Raw genomic sequence first — 14093 nt, forward strand, 5'->3', positions numbered from 1 at the left:
CAGTGATCAACAGCAACATAATCTGCAGACAAAAATCTAAGAGAAAAATATAATAAGAGAGAAAAATTATTTCAGGGCCACTTCAGAAGTTAACATTCCCAGAAGATGATTCCAAGAGAGGATTTCCTTGAAATACCCTCACTTCTGATAAATCATAGATCAGTATACGCAGTTTGTGGAAAAAGACAGATTCTTGCATCTTTCTTGACTTCTCTAAGGAAACCAGTCACCACCCACATGAATGAAGACGGTGAAAACAGAAATATTAGGGGCCATGGACAATTAGAGGGTAAGAATGTAATCTGGAGTAATTTCTTTTCATAGGCAACGTGAACAATGAAAATTTCTGCCCCTAGTAATACAGACTTCAGCACGAATGAAATCAATGGCCAATTCCAACAGATACAACAAAAGGCAAAACCCAGTGCTTGCAGTCCAGTCTTTTACTACTCTTCTCATGAGGAGCTTGGTTCTTGTATGTAATTTGATCACGCAAACCCAGAAATGCCTAGCTCCTACAGAGACCTTTTAACTTGAGTATATGCACAGTGCTTCCAGGGCTGCAACGTGAACTGTGAGCATGCTATGAGTAGCACAACAATGGATCACAAAGCTGTGGGGTATTTAATTTCTAGTACAAATAGTGAGAAATAAGATAGAGCCCAAATGTAAGGTTTCTATTCACTGTCTCCTTCTATGAAATGTGGTATTTCCGGTACGTGTTTCTCAATCAAACCATCCCCCGGATCAGCTCCTCTGAACAGCTCAAAGGCAGTAACCAGATACTTGCTGGCTGGATGGTAGGCAACACCAAGCAGAAGTGAAACAAGCTTTCAAATGCACTTTATTCACAGCAGCTCCATTCCTTCTCCCCCACTGACTGAAGGTAAGACTGTGCAATAACACTTAATATCCAAGTGTAACTAGCCTTTCTGTTTCCTCTTCCATCCCCCAAACAAGCAGCATAATTCTTTGAAATGTTACGTGTTTTGCTTCTTAGATTAACCCAGCACTGTGCCAGCAAATGACAAGTACTGGTGTCAAAAGGATGCAGTTACTATGCATGGCTTGTGCAAGGTCTTTACATATTTCTTGTGTTAAACTATGAGTCTATCTTGCATCACCTTGATGTGATTCTTGTATTTTAGTTAATTTGAAACATGTAGTAAGCTGTGTGGAGTTTGGCTTTTTAACAGCAAGCCAACATAAAGCAGATACTTAGTCTAGTTACGCCAAGGCTGCTGGAATTTCTGTTAGAACGATGATTATTCTCTTGTAAGAGTGCTGGATTTGGCCGCTTTCGACAGGCCGGGCAGCATTGTCAGAATCAGATCATTAAAGCTCAACGTGTTCCCAAAAGTCATAAACTGAATCGGGTAGGCTGGAGAGCAGTTTATACATGTTCTATTTTTAATCTAACAATAAAAACTTGGTTACCTTGGCCCAAATCCTGCAACTGATCGCCTTGCAGCGGCTCAGGAGCGCCGAGCGCCCTGGCGCCCGGGGGCACCATCGGCTGACAGCCCCCGGCGGGCGAGGCCGCGGCCTCGTGGGTGCCTCCCTCCCAGAACGGGGCGCCTGGGTCAGCGTCGGGTTCTTTCACCACGATCCCGAAACTCGGTTCTCTCATCGAAAGGCTTTCACTTTCCGCGGCCCACCGGGCCCTGGCCGGGGGCTCGCCGCTAGGGGACACTGCGGCCCCGGCTACCGCGGCCGGGAGGCTCCTCCCGAGGGTCCCCTCAGGCGGCGGAACGGCGGGGCCTCACCGCGGCGGCGGCAGCAGGGCAGGGGTACGCTCTGTGGGAGCGGGCACGCTGCCGCCCTCCACGCAGATAGATCGGGTTTTTATGTGGCTTTACATGCGCCACGCACCCCTCCACGCAGCTGTGAGGCGGCGTTCCCCTCACCACCCCTCAGGGAGCGCGCACCCCGCCCCCGTGGAGACGCGCGCGTTTCCCGCCACCCGCCCGGCCCCTCGGAGCCGCTGAGGGGACGGGGCACCCCCCGGGCGGGAGCAGCCGCCGGCCCCGGCCGCCTCAGAAGCGCCTCAGGGGAGGGCGGGTTTGGGCCGCGGGGCTGCCTGGCTGCTCGCCCGCTGCCCCGGGGTACGCCAGCCCGGCGGCTCGGGCAGCGTTCGGCTGTGCCTTCCCGGGGCCGGGCTTGGGGCTCGTAGGCAAACCACGCCCGGACACCTCTCGGGCGAGCGGGCTGGCAGCGGAGGGCGCGCCCCGGTGGCGCGGCGCTACGTGTCACTTCCAGGCATGCCGAACCCAGGCGGCGGTGCGCAGGGACTTCCCCTCCTTTCAGCAAGCCCAGATCCTGTAAATGAAAATTCTGACCCTGCTAGTTGTCTGGATGGAGAGTCCCTGCAGGCAATTTATAGACTGTATTTCATGACTAACGAAATACGGTCACTGGGATTTTCTGATGGCTTTCAGGTATAGCCTGGCCTTTATGCGAGCAGAGTGTGAAGATGACAGCGGCAACAAGCAGAGAAAAAGTCTGTGTCCGCTGAGCCTGTTCTGCTGTGTGGATAAGGCACCAAAGCTATTTGTGCAATACCAAGCACTTCCAACTGTAGCCCCACAGCTACTGCTGTATGCAAACACCAAATGAGAGCCATGGACCACAGTTACAGGCAACTACTGAAGAACCCTGAGCCAACACCTTTAATGGGTGTCCTCAGAGCACCCGCAGAAGCACTAGCTCAGACCTCCCAAACAGGACAACCGTTCCAGCAAACACTGACTTATAGCACAAGAGGACTGCGGCACATTGATCCTGCTGGAGTCACGTAACTGAAAACGCTTGCACAGCCACACAGTTTCCCTGTCAGCACTGTCCCCGTGTAGCCCTGAACAACACGAACCTGAAGAATTAGCTCTATTGCGTAGCAAGGCTAACTTTCCCATCCCATCAATTCACCTGAATTGCTTCCCATACAGAGTTATTTCATTTATTGCATACCACGTTGAGCCACATGTGTATGCTCTTGGGTTTATACATGTACTCAGAGAGCAAGCATGCACGGTGATTTAAAAAGTAAGCAACTCAGAAAAGACTATGTATAGCAACTCATGTAAGTTCTCTGTAGCCACTCCAGTACAAAGATTGGGAGGCAGCTCAGGGAATAGTTTGGTCGTTAGTAGACAAGAATAATCTGCTGATTCTGCTACGGAACTGGTAACTTCTGGCAAGAAGGTGGTAACAAAGGTCTCCAAGATCATCTCGACAGGAATGGCCCCTACAACTTAAGCCACATGGTCTTTGAAATGCTGAGCAAAGGAATGTGTAACTGCTTTTTAAAAGCAAGCACATAAACTCACTACCACAATGGTTAAGCACTTTTGGAAAAACATCACCCCAAATCATTCTCTCTCAACTGGAAGCAGAACATTTTACATCAAGTGCAATTTCTCTTTTAAATAGATTTATCTTAAGGCTTTTAGTATATTACTTTTACAGTTACTTGTCCAATCTGTAGCCAACACTTAATTCATGGCTCCTTCAGTCAATGCTTGGAGTCCTCTTAGAGAGGTACATAAATCGTGGATTGTACTGATCACACCTACTCAGCAAGATTAACACGTGTTCAGCAGCTAACAGGTTTGCTGTAAACTTAGGAAGAATTCCCTGGCATCACTTTTCATGCGATTGTTCCAAAATCTTAACCACTAGTACGAAGGGCAAGTCTTAAAGCAATTGATACTAGCCAAATGGTTTAATTATTATTTTTTTTACATTACCACTGGAAGAATCAGAAAGAACTAAAATATGGGGTATGTAGGGGGAAAATACACATGGTTCAGTAAGAATACTTAGTACTCTGAGTGGCCTTTTTGGGAGCTAAACCTCACCTGAGAAAGCTGTTAGTGTTTTGCAGCTCCCACGGGAGTCATGTGGAGCATATTCCTGCACGTCATAAACTCATGTCTTGCCTGGGAGTCCTGCCTTATTGCTTGGGAACCACTCTTCCGTACATCAGATGCTGTGTTAAGACATTATTTTTCCACTACTGTATATTATGCAACTCCTTCTGTAGTAAAAACTGTATGAGGAAACTACAAGAAACACTCAGTTCCAAATGACCTTATTCCATTTTATTGGTGATGGCAAACCTTTCTACAGAGTGAACTGATGTATGAATGGGCTGCCTATCCTGCCTGATTCATGGAATTCAGAAGTGTTGTGCCTATTGTGCTCACACTACTGTGAAGGCTAGTTTAGGGTTTTGAAATGCTAAAAACAATTATGAAGAGTAACCTCTAACTGAGTACCAAACTAGTACTGCTTTAGCAAGTATCACAACAGAGGTGAAAAGTATTTATAACTTAATACCTTCTTTTGAAGGCATGAATTTCTTTAAAAATAAAGACAGGTGAGACATCCAAGGGTTCACAAAATACCTATGAAGATACTACCAGAAAGAATATCTCCGTATACAAAACAAAAAGAAGTCATCATTCTAATCACAAAAAAGCTTGGAAATCAGTCATACATTCTTCCAATGATTTCTCTACCTTGTTTATTTCCAAAGGCAAGTGGGGAAGGAGAGAAATCTTCTCAGGTTATTACATCTGAATCAATAAAGTTCCAGAGAAATGATGACCATTAAGAACATAGTTCTGAGTAACCAGCTTGTCTTCTTCATCTGCATGAAAGTGGTCAATTCAGGAAACAAGTGATAGCATCACAACTGCTTATAAATGTCCAAGAGTTCAGCTATTACTAAAGCATGTTAACAAGCCAGCTGAGATACGTATGCAGCTATCAAGTGACAGATAATCTGTCCTGTTGATGTATACAAATGTTGGATGCCAAATGAGGGTGAAGGGGTTCATGACATGAAGTGTTCATGGGCAAGCACGACCCACAAATTCAAGGCATTCCTCTGCCTTTACTTCTGTCTCTCTGTCATGGCAAGCTCCCCTCTTTCAGCTGTGTCATTCCTGCTGTTCGTCAAGCCATTCTGTGCACAGGATCAGACATCTGACACTCAAAAGACTCTTTTTTTTTCACGCTAGATTACTTTTCAGCCAGCTATGGTTCACTGACCGGGTTTATTACACAGCCCATAAGCACTGTGCTGGCACCACAGGGAGGACAGCAAGATGGGAGAGGCAGAGGGGGTGAGCAAGTAAAACCTGCTTTAGACAGCATTGCCATCCTGAAAATATACTCAAACAGTACTAATATGGCATGAAATTCTAGCCTAGGTGGATTTCAGAGACAAAGTTAATTTTTCCCTCCAGATGTTTGAGGTCTCTGCCCTTTCCCTTCCTCTCTCCCCACTCTGAGCAGAAGCTGAACCCCTTGGCAGGAGTAGGAGCTTGAAACCCTGGCAGAAAGGTAGTCCCTGATGACAAATCCCACTGACTTGGAGGATGGGGAAGAGCAGGTTTCACTTCAGCACTTCTCACAAGTTTAAAACCTAAAGTCTTTGACTCCATCAGTAATAAAACACAAATGACCACATTGCAATGTCTTACCTTAACGCATCAACAGCCTTTCAGAGGAACCAAGGCACTTGAATGAGAGCTGACGTACGTTAAGCAGGGGTATACCCTCATCTGGTAATCAATAGCAGAGGAACAGATTGACATCATGCAGTAAAAACTATGGCTGCTGAATTTACCAGAGCCAGTTTATCAGTGCTCTGACTCAGCTGGAATGTACTCACATGAACACCCCTACTGAAAACACCTTGTAAATTAGATGTCATCCACACCAATTTAAAAATTCCTTTGTATTGCCAAGATGGCATAAAGGTGGGGTATAGTGAAAGAAACAGGTGTGATGTTTTATGGTATTAGTTAAGTTGTTGGGACTACGATTTTGAAATCATAAGGCAAATCATCCAACTGCTTGGCAATATATGCAGCTGTTTACAATTTCCCATAAGATTTTGAGGAAATCTAGCCTGCAACATGCGACTTCAGAACCTGAATATGGATCCATGCATGCAAAGCTCTTGTGCCCTCACTGGGAGTATCAGCACACAATTAAATGAAATATTTAAATTTACTAACTACAGTACTGAAACAGTAATGCAGGTCTTGGTTTGAAATCTGAAAAGATCCACTTTCATGCCAAATACACATGACTTAAACTCACCTCATACAATTCCCTGAGAGGACTGAAGATTAAAAAGAAATCTGCTCCATTAAACTCTGGAGAGTAACTTCAGAGAACTAACCCTTGGTTGCTAACTGAATGACATCAGAAAGCAACTATTAACCATAGCCTGCCAATTTCCTAGACACTGGAGAGTTTTGGTAAGGGTTGCATTAAATGATCTGTCATCAACTGAGTATTAATCTCTCAGTATTTTATTACTCAGTCTTAAACAGAGCCTTCTGGAGGGCATGAATTATTGGCAATGGGAGGCAGTAATTACAAAGTGAGGTATAGTGTAGAAAACATGACAAGTGAGTTAAAACAGCGTCTGGGGACCATTTAATGTTGTGCTGGCAAACATAGCATGCTATAAAACCATTTTAGAGAGAACTGATATAATGCAGGAATCTAGCTGCTAAACAACAAAAAAGAACCCTGAAGCAGATAATTACTTTTTTCATTTCTCGCATTAAGGCATAACCTTTCAGGCTACACTCATTTAACGGAGCAGTGGATTCTGCCAACACAGACCACCATGAGGATGCCCCAAGTTTCTTGAATGTGCTGAAGGACCGGATGCATCTTTTTAACACATAGTCATCACTGTACGTGAGATGCCATGTTTCATCATCTGCCTTTCGGGTGCCATGTGGCTGTTGACAGTCTTGCTGAACTCATGGGTGAAGGGGCTCTGAGTAGAAGCTGAGCTGAACTGAGGAAATATGCACTATAGATGTGCATGACACTGACATACTTATGTTGTAGTTCAGAAAATATTTCAGTAAAGTGAAAATGATTATTCAGTAAAGTGAAAACTGAATAATATCCCAGTTGAAATATCCCAACCTGAGCCAAGCATGAGCAGATACAATGTATTCTTAAGGGAAGGTAAGAAAAACCAAAAGGGAAGTGTACAGGGGATCAGCTGTCAGGGCAAGGCATATGGCTGATGAAAAGATAAGTGGCTTTGGAAACATTACTGAATTATTAGGAAGCCTCAACCCATGAAACACAGAACCGATAACTTCAGACCACATACCACATGATACAGCCTGATGTTCCCACAGCTGTCATTATTGCATGACAAAGCATGAGTAATAGCAGAGGAGTTTTGTTCAAGTGTAACAGTGCATGGAAAGACAAGGAAAGTACTGGATCATTTCTCTGAATTGGCTGCTCAGTGCAACAAATGCTCTGCCTTTGAAGAACTTATATGCTTAGTAGGTAAAATGGGCAGATGGTGCTGGAAGAGAGACATTTAACCTGATAAATGACCAACAGCAATACACCTTGCAAAGCACAATAGACCTAAATGGAGAGCATTTGTTCATTAAATAGGATTTGAAAATGCATAGCATAATGAAAAAAAAAGAAAGAAAAAAGTCATCATCATTATTGTTACTAGGGAAATTGGAATGTTTGTAGGCAAAAAAATGTAGAGACTGCATATAGACTTGTGATAGATTATTGCTTTCTCACACTTATTTTAATACGCATTCACTAAATTAATTACTGCTCTTGAGACACTACTGTTTAGGTATAAAACAAATAGACTAATATGATTTTTATTAAGAAATCATGCAACAGTTCAATATCCTTGTGTAATCATTTGTAATAGTGTATTCTTCAAGTTTGTAAGAGCAATAAAATAACAGCTAAGAGTCTCTGTATACATCTGATGTCACATATTACGGTAAAAGTGAAACTGAAAACACATCATCCATTTTTTCTTTTGAATGTATATAGCTGGTATTTAACAAGTAAAATAATTTCATTTTCCCTGATGATTATAAAAGGTATAACTTGAATTCAAAGTAATTATCTACAATTGTATGCCATTTCCTCCATTTGTTGGAAAAGTAAAGAAAATAAATTATGGGAAAACAATTAGTGAAAACTGTAGGAATTGGGTTTCATACAGATTACACAGAATATTTTGAATTTTGCAAAATATCAATCAAATTGATATAAAAAGCTGATAATCTAATTTGTGGGGAAAGTGTTTTGATCACAGTTTCTTAACATGATGTTAAAAATACATATATGCTCATACGTGTCACTTAGAATTGCTCATAAAAACCCTGAGTAGTCATGTAACTTCAGCTCTCAATCACCCATATCCCCATTTATACCCTTCTACTTGAATTGTATCCACAATTAGATCTTGTCCCTGCTGCAAGCTGCTCTGCGTGGGCTGACCTCGCCGACTGTTCAAGGCTCCCTGTGGAAGTATGAGCAGGACAAAGGTTCCAGCTGAGGCAAGCTCTCTCAACATTTTATTCACTTGGAAAAAGAGACTTCTGTTCTTATATAACCAACATATAAATTGTTGTCGCTAATTTCCTCACCTGTATGATCAAAAAGCCTCTTTCAAATTTGATGTCTCTTGGCCATTAATCGAGTCTTTAAACAGAGCTGATGGACCACCGACCCCTAGAAAGGCCCGAGCAAGGCTGCACAACCTTAGTGCACTGACAGAATAGGTCCTTAGTCCATACTGGAACTTAACAAACAAATGGGATGACCAGAATTTACAAGGGAAATTTCTAGCCTATGTACTATTGTCATTTACAGTAAAAAAGAAAGAAAAAATATTCATCTCTAAAGATATATTTACCTTGCAACCCAATAGTGCACTTGGAAATTACTGTACCCTAAAACAGCTCTGATAAGCAAAGATGAAACTCAAATAGCTAAAAGGGAACTAGCAGATCTCTTGCTTAGTATCAAATCCTGTTTTAAAACCTTCTGCTCTTAAAGACATCCTGTTTATATATTTAATCAATGGACAGGGTGTAAGAGAGACAAAAATGGTCTGCAATACTCTCTAAAATGCATGTTTGCAAAATTGGAGAAACTCAGCTTTTAAAGTAAACAACTAAACAGTCTGGGAAATTCCCTAAATTCCTGTTCAATTTTGTTTCTATTTCTCTGTGAACAGTTTCTGATTTTTCTGGGAACGTACCATGGTTCAATGGTAGGCATTTAGAAGAAAAATAATCCCTTTCTTTTCTGCTCTTTCCTTACCTGGATGTTATCAAAGATTTCAGTTTCATAAGAGACTCAGCCTTTGAGAAAACCTTACACCTGTGTTAGCTCTCCCATCAAAATGAGCTGGATCATGATGTGAGATTCAGGGATTGCAAGCCCTCTCCAAAGAGAATAAGGAGATGGGACAGGAGGAAATATTTTGGATCACCAGTGTACTCAATAGGTCTTACATCAAATAATCAAGCTTCATCCTAAAATGAAGCAGGTTGCATGCATACATGCCTACCTACAAAACTGCTCACATAAACCACTTCTGTTGGAAGGCTATTCCTGAACATCTTTCTTCTGACAGGTGGAAACTTATTCACATGTATAGATCAAAAATATGTACAAATTAAACCTATTTATTATTGTACTAACATTACTTCTTACATACGATAGTTTTTCCCTTACATGGTCTTTACTCTGCTGTAATTACATAAGGCAGTGATCCTACCACTTCTCAGACTTTATTTGTCTAAAATGAAGTATCAAAAATCAGATTCCGTGTTCCCTTAATTTTCCTAGTAGTCCTTCTATGTACACCTGTACTAGTTTGGGTTCATCTGTGTTCATCATGGTTGTGCAGAAATTTATGCAGAATTCCAGATGAGGTTATGCCAGGCCCTTGCATAATTACATTGATGTTTCTCTCTTTAAGAACATAAATATACAAAGAAATAACTTCATTGCTATGCATCTGAGTTCCTATTTAACTTCCTTTTTGCTCCACTGCACTGGTGCCTCAGCATGTTTCTGACTAATATGCCTTTGCTTGTTCATTCCATTGTCATTTCCAATTGATGAGTCTCCACCTTGTGACGAAAATTCTTGTTAATAGTTCTTCAAGTTTGTGACTGTATACTTTGCATCATGACAGGGTGCTACATAATCTCATCTAGGCTCCCTTTCCCCCAGAAGGTTGGACCGGGTGATCTTTCGAGGTCCCTTCCAACCTGGGCTGTTCTGTGATGATTCTGTGGTTAATTATCATGGCATTTCTATTCTCTTCTGCAAGGTCAGGCAGTTTCTTTTGCATGGCATTTCAGTCATCTTCTGTACTAATGGTTCTTTTGTATCCAAAGTACTTGCCAAAGATACTAGAGTCATCTGCAATCAGTCCTTGAGAACCTCCATTTATAAAGCATTCTTCAGCCTGATAGCTCCATTTTCAAAACAAACTATTGCCATTTTCCTTCAGATCATTCTCTTGTACTGTTCTTGCACTATTTCACATTGTCTCCAGATGAAGTATCTTGTATAGCACTGCATCAAATATTTAAGCAGTCTTGTTGCTTATTCCTTATCCTCAATTATTTTACCTGACAGATAAGAAAGTAGTATTTTCAAAATTTACTTTACAATAGGAAGACAAATCTTACTAGTTTCTTACCCCAAGAGAGATTACCCTTGCTTAGAATCACAAGAGTTTTGATATTGTAATAATTTAGAATAATGAAAACATGACAACAAGTTTATTACCAGACAGTTAAAGAAGAAAGTTCCTCCACATAATTGGAGACGTCCATTCAGAACTGACTTGTGAGGGGAGCGGTCTGTGGTAGACTTGGTTGTACAGTACTTGGTTAAGTGCAGCAAGCTATACTGGCAGTCTATAGAACTTGCGAAACACATATAATAAAACCTCTTCTAATGCAGATTTAAAACAAACACACCTATTAGAGGTATCATTTTCTTTCTGGCTACATGAAGAAGCTGTTTCAGGATGAGAGATAAGCTGTGAAATTGAAGCACAATAGTCATTCCGTACTAACTCCTCAAATGAATGTTTTCATTCTATACCAAGACAGCCCTTTGTGGTTTAGCTTATCCACTTCTAAAGGAAACTATAATGATTCCCTTACAGCAGACCAAACACACAACTAGTAGAGAACACATTATTTGCAAAAGCTCTGCCAGCTATTTCCAGAAGAGTCAAGCCCTTACATTGGATGTCATGGTTTAAAAATTCTACAGTGGGAGAAAAAATTCCTGCTCTTTTATTATGGATTTTTTCCATAGGAGCTATCTAGGAATAAACCTGAATAAGTACCAGAAAAGGAGCATGCAATCCCAAGGATGATTGTTACTGTGGCTTCTTTATTAAGAATTACCCATTTCAAGTTACCTTGTAGCTGTTCTGGGATAAGCCAAGTGAGTAAGCATGGTGCCGTATGTCCTTTGAGGCAGCTGTAGGACTGTTTCTACTTCCAATGAAATCAATGTAAACCCCATGTTTCTGCAAAGAATTAATCCAAATTCTTTCACTCCCTTATGGATGTGTGCCCACACCACATGCTGTACGTACATGTAAAATGTTTCTGCAGTGACCACTTGACAGTAACCCAGGGTTTACAAACAGAAAACTCCTAACCTTTGACGAAGAGAGTAACAGTAGTTTTGGTAACAGTAAATAAACCCACCACTTCTCCTGCTTATCAGACACGCTTCCTTCCTGTAACAGGAATTATATCACTGCACTGATGGGAAGAAGAGAAAAGGGATTTTTTTTTTTAATAGTTGTTTTATCTATCACTTTCACTGAGGCAGAAATTCTAGACTGATTCACAGATGGAAACCCCAAATGCCATGCAACAAAGCGTTCATCTATGGACAGGAAACAGTATGGGTTTTATAGGCTAGAGTAAAGGTTATGTCACTTTTAAGTACATTCTAAAAGACTACACAGACACCTTCCTTAATATTCAACTGAGAAAATTAGCGTCACATAAAAGCCTTTAATCATATACAGGATGAACCAGTGAAGTTTAATTTCTATATGCTCCTACAGATTAGCCTTGTACCTCTACTACCGATAACACTGAGTGTTGTTATCACCAGGCTACATAGGAACAGAAGGAAACAGGAAGAAGGAAGAAAACTGGCATTTGAAGTAAAACAGTGAGAGAATACAAAGGCTACATCAAATACCAAATACAGATGAGATTGCCAGGTATTACAGAAGGAGCAGTAGACGATGGTCAAAGGTACCAGGGAAAAGAACACAAAGCCTATAAATAGGCTGGTTTAAATATATTTTTTAAAAGATGTATTTTTAGCAAGACTCTGGATGAGCATAAGAAGATGCTTATAAATGTTCACAGACACAAATGTAAAAAATCAGTGGGAAAGAGCAAGACTTTCTGATCAGCTCTCTTGAGGTATCATAGTTGATCTCTGTTATACTCTCACTAGCAGTTTTGGGAAGCTTGACTGTCTTTCTGTTGATTTTTTTACCTTTGGAGGCTAAAATTATCTTTTCAAAATATGATCAATTTAAATTTGACCTAACAACCACCGAAAGAAATTAATAGACAAATAGCTGGTTTGGACCTAGTCTGCTCCCAGAATGAATACTTTTATCTGGGTAAGTTTGCACTGCGCATTTTGCTTCTTCATTAGAGTCACAGAAAATACAAAAAGAAAATCCACACTAACCAAATCTAGAAAAAATATAACCTTCATTGTGAACCTAAGAGGCAAAATCCAGCTTTCTTGGCAATGCTTATCTACATTACGCATCCACAAACAAGACTGCAGTTCACAGTACTCCTCAGATGAACCACCATCTGAACACAGAAATATTCCCTATATACCTGCGTCTGAAAATCATGTGAATCTGTGAAATACAGACCACAATCGTAGCGAACAAGTCAAACTAACTGGAAGCTTTCTGAAGCTAGAATACATCAAGCAGTATTTTAGCCATATATAGGGATGAAACTTTTTTTGTGGTGTTGTAATACCCTGCTGCAAAAGGAGAGGTTTGGATTTGAAAAGAACTTTCTGTTGCTTCCTTAAGAAATAGGTCTTTTCCTTTCTGTTCTCCTTTCTGGTTCCCTATTCATGTAACAATTATCCCAGGCTCCAGACCATACTTTTGGTTTTGAAATTCTCTGTAAATCAGTGTCCTTATGAACTGCTCCTGCAAAGAGTGTAATCAACCTGTATGCATATTATTTGCTAAGAAATACATGTCTGTGCTTTAACAGTTCACTGTCCCTTTCAACCCATGATTCAGCTATGATATTAATTCTATAAATATATCGGAATGTTTGGTTTATTTGGAATAGGATGCTTATTTTGCTCACTTCTTTTACTTAGTGTTCCCAGCTGCCTTTGGACATTAGTCACACAATATACTGTTTGTGAGAGATGCCTTAGTTAATCTATTAAGCAGAAGAATGATGCCCAAGGCCCTTTGGAAATAGTGCTGGGAAGAAGTGATGCAATAGATGAAGGAGGAAGGAGCAGCCCAGGCCTTCAAGGGTTCAAAGGCTGCTGTTACTAATGATGCACAGGCTAGAGCTACAGCCCACAGTTGTGGGAAGGAACTGGTATAAGTGAGGGCACCTGCAGGGCTCCCAGCCTTTCTGAGGAACAGCGGGATAATGTTGAACATAAGTTGCTGTTGCTGGCACACAATGTTGCTGTGAACTCAGCTGTCTTCCCCTGTACACTCTGCATAGACATTATACAGTTAATAAACCAATACACTCCAATGCAGGAGCAGTGGGCTAAAGCTTGCATCACAGAACAAGAATAGTGCTTACTGCTGAAGTGTACAATAGAATTTGGACTACGAAATGATAAGCTGGTTTCTAAAGCCACTTTCTAGAGAGATGTTTAGAAGAAGAAATGTGTAAAAAGGAGGATTTTACATGGGGAACTAGATCTCTGCTTCTTGAAGCAAGTATCTTAGGACAAAAATCTTTAGAAGGATTCTGCTGGAGTGGACTGTCTTGGCCAAGGTGGTTGATCTTTCCTGCCATTTTCGAGGACCTGCAGGGCTCCATAGAAGAGGCAATTCTTTTGCACCAGCCCTGACCTCAGCTACCTCAGCTCAGTTGCACATACCTAGTTAAGAGATATGAGACATCCTCTCTCATCCTCCCTCCATCCTGAGCTGTAATGAATTTTCCTAGAGTGAATGTTCATTTCCACTG

This window comes from Falco punctatus (genome assembly GCF_963210335.1).
Source record: "Falco punctatus genome assembly, chromosome: 12".
Lineage (NCBI taxonomy): Eukaryota > Metazoa > Chordata > Aves > Falconiformes > Falconidae > Falco > Falco punctatus.